Source organism: Musca vetustissima, unplaced genomic scaffold (genome assembly GCF_032173495.1).
Source record: "Musca vetustissima isolate MV318-11 ecotype Yass unplaced genomic scaffold, APGP_CSIRO_Mvet_v1 utg11599, whole genome shotgun sequence".
Lineage (NCBI taxonomy): Eukaryota > Metazoa > Arthropoda > Insecta > Diptera > Muscidae > Musca > Musca vetustissima.
The window spans coordinates 177,319-181,589 of record NW_026877968.1 but is presented as its reverse complement, the minus strand read 5'-3'; positions in this window follow the sequence as shown (position 1 = coordinate 181,589).

The window sequence follows — 4,271 nt, the reverse complement described above, 5'->3', positions numbered from 1 at the left end:
GAAAGCATGTTATGTTTATTTAATTTTAATTTAATGTTTTATTACATTTTAATGTTTTATTAAATATTTAAAAGCATTTTATTCTATTCTTTTATATTATCAACAATAACTCTTAAGTTTATGAACGGACGCAGACGGTCGCAAAATTTTGGCATTATTTGGTGCTGTAACCATTAAAATATCCTCCAGCATAGCTTGGCACTAGGTTCTTTGTTTTTGAAAACGCACATCCTAAAAGGTTGCGCAAAAACATGTGTATACCATGGAAGCAATTATAGGTGTGTGGATTACAGCAAAATTGATTTTAATATTATCAACTTTCGACCTTTGTAAAGCCACATAGCCCAATATCACTGAAGATCCGCTTAACCAACGGCAAAAAGCGTCGCATAATGGTGGGTACGTAGGTTCCTCTCCTGGCTTTCCTTTTCATTACAAAACCTAGATCATTGACTTGACTCGAAAAAGTATAAATAACGAAAAATTATATTTATGAGTTTTATATGCGAATTGTTTTTATTATCCCTATAATGTTCAATTTTTTTACAATCGCCAGTCCCTTTTGTTTAATTGATCATTCCATGTTAATATTTTGACGCATTGTAATGTTATATAACATTTTTCAAATAAAAAATATATTCACAAAAGAATACAATTTTGACTTTTACCAAATTTTTTAAACCGCGACCCACAATGTTATAAAATTATTACTGTTAAGATGAAAGTTCACAGATTTCAAATATATAACGTTTTTTAGGCTCTACACGAAAACAAACTGGATGCATCCATGGTGTATTTCAACCCAATTTCAATTTTTTTTCAAATTTTTAAAATTCAAAAAAATTTTAAAATTCTGCCCGTGATTGCCATTATAGTCGAAATAAGCGATTTCAATTAAACTTTAGTACACATTTCCAACAGTTCGTTCTGCAAATAACAAATATACTTAGAACCTATATTTGCTTACTCAATACTAAACGTACCTATCACTTAAACATTTTTCGAAAACACGAATTGTACAAAATCCAGCTCCTTATCACAAGCAACATTTTACTCCACACTTAGTTGTACGATTTTACATATTAGAAAGGTATATCTAAATCTGAACCGATTTGCAGAAAACTCAGTACAAGTAATTTTAGTCGCATGACGGAAACACATACTAAATTTCATGTCAGTTTGACAGACGTAGTGTCTTTCCTGCACAATGTGAAAGCTGCACCATTTACATACTATCGGATATGGGTGCTATTGATGCCAATTTAGAACTTTAGCACCATTTGACATAATTTACCTAAATTTAAGTTTCATGTCACTTTAATGCGCTTAGTCGAAAAATATACTGGGAAATGTCTTTGAACAAAATACAAGAACATTTTGAATTTTTTGTTCAAAAGGTATGACTATATATTCGGTATATGCAATATTTATACAGATTTAGATTTATTTATACAGATTTATACAGATCTTGTTCAGTGACTTATTGATGAAGAATATTTTTGTTCCTTATATCAGGTTTGGGAATTCCCGATTTTTTTTCATTCCAGGGAAATCTGGAATTCAAAATTTTCATTCCCGCGTACCCGGGAATTCCCGGGACTTTTCACAACCTTTGTAAGTAAAAATATTGAAGGGTAGAAATGATATATTAATTAAATAATTAGAATTATAAAAAATAGACGTTCTACGTCATGGTACAATAACACTTAAAAAGAAATAATTGAGAATTAATTTTCAAATAAAAGTACTTTAGTATGTTTTTGCAAAACATTGTATTAAGGGAATTCAATGGGCTGGTAAATGAATACAAATGCTTGTTAAGGTTTGTAACTTTGCACATATATAATTGAAGATTTAAAAGAGAAGAAAAATAATTTACAAAAAAATTTGTTATTGTTTTGTTGTTGTTTTTTGTAATTAATGAAAAGTCCTTATTTTTGATGGCGGACATGATAACTCCTCACTGGAACATCGGAATCCGAAAATTCCAATGGTGTTAGAAAGAGTACATGTCTGGCTCTCGTATGAACTAGGATTATTGAGTTCGCTCTAAAATTAACAAAATGGTGGACCTTTGAAAAAATATTTTTGGAAAATCGTCGATTTTTTACCAAAAACCAAGTTAAAAAATAAGGAAGATCTTCACCGAACCGATTGGATTATTAGTATTTGAGTTATCGTGCCCGCCATTCGCAAAAAAATGTTTAGAGAAAAACGCGTTTAAAGTTTGAGAAGCCCTTCAGCCGTCACTTGACGCTGACACAATAAATCGGCTATATCTTCAAGAGTTCTTGAGATTATCACTTTAAATTTTGTAGAGACATTCTTTAATCAGTGTAGATTCGAATTATATCAACAAAAATTTTGCCCACGAGAATGGGGGGGTCCCCTTAAGAACTATTTTTACACATTGACAAATATATGAAGAATTTTTAATTTTTTTAATTAGTGCATTCAACAGTTTGCTTGATATACTGTTTCTTTTGTTGATGTCAAAATGTCCAGCAATTGAAAATATTCTCCCACATTTTATGGACTTTTACTCACCTTAAATACAGCTTATTTCTTTAAAAAACAACTACTGTGACAAGGTTTTGATCTTATAGGGGTTGACTTTGCAACCATTTTAATTTAATTTCAAAACATGTATACTTTTGGAGTATCTTCATCACTACTAGATGACCAGATTCCACATCATTAAAAACCTAAATATCTTCTATATACACCTTTGCGTCTTTTTTTTTTTTTTTTTTGGCACATCCTTTAGTTTAGATATACATTTTAAGTCACGTCGGTCACTTATTTCTTTTTGTAATATCTGTGGAATTGAATGGTCGATGGAAGTTTGTTGATCTTACAATGTTTCCAAGACAGCATTAACAATAATTTAAATGTACATATGTCATGATTCCAGCAAAATAACCCTTCAATAGGACTTCAGAAAAAATTTTCTCATGACGTTCGCCCTATCTGAAACAGTTGCAAAGATATAAAATTATAAAGATACGACAAGCAAGCTTATAAAATAAAAACATATATTTTGAGTATAGATCTCTGATTTTATTTACATTTTATACACACATGGCTTTGTTATGCCTGATTCCCCCTGGATATTTTTTCATAAACTATTTTGTCAAAATGCATTTTGTCGAGTCTTTACTGTTGCTATATCTGCACTCAAAATATTTGTTTTTACTTTATAAGTTTGCGATACAGCGTTTGAAACGTTTAAAATTGTTTGCTCTGTTGTTATAATATCATAACAACAAAGGAAAAGCTATCTATTGGAAATTGTTGACGTTACAATTGTCCTATCTTTATAATTTTATGTCTTGTGGGAAAAATGGGTAAAAACTAGTAATAAGTACGAGTTTAACCCTAAAATATTTTTTTGTTTTTTAAGATTTTTTACGTTTGGGCTGATTTTTAGTCTATTCTGAGACTTTTAGTAAAGCTTTATGGCGAACATGTCTGTGGAATATTCTGAGCAGCTTTAACCCCGTTTTGAATGAGTCATCAATCACTAATGGAAAAGGGTACCGATAAGACGCCTTCGATGTGTCGGTTGAGGGTTTAAGTTGTATACCAAAATATTCCTCGATATTTTATCAGTAATATTGCCGAAGACTCTATATACCTAAAATGCAAGGATTTCAAGAAATCATAATTCGAAACGTGTCTTCTTTTTAGTCTCTCTTTCATAATCTGTTGGAATTTCCCGGTAATTATCAAAAAAATTAAAATTTGTCGCACAGTGTTATTTTCGATAGGAAGCTTTGCTACCCAATGGCACTCCAAAATACCAATTCGGCTGAAACCCTGTATTTTAACTCCTCAATATACCAAATAACGAATGTACCGTTATATGGGGGCTATCCTAAAAAGAGGACCAATACTAATAATTGTTGTTACGAATATTTACAAGTCAGTGGGAATTAAAAATACGAAATTACAGTCAATTCGTGCCCAAAGTCCCCAAAATACCGAGGGATATCCAAAAAGTGAACCAATATTGATAATTTTTCTTGGAAATAAGTGCTACCCAATTACAAAATATCGAATATTTGGAAGTAAATTTATATGGGTGATATACCAAAAGGTATATCCCATATTCAATAACAAACATTCTAGGTATAATTACAAACTGTATTTCAAAATTTTGCTATATCTATCGTGAGTTCAACATTTTGAAAGATTAGAATAAAAAATGCACATACATGGCTGACCACAACCTCAGACCGAACTCACAATAGTATATATCTGGCTTTTAA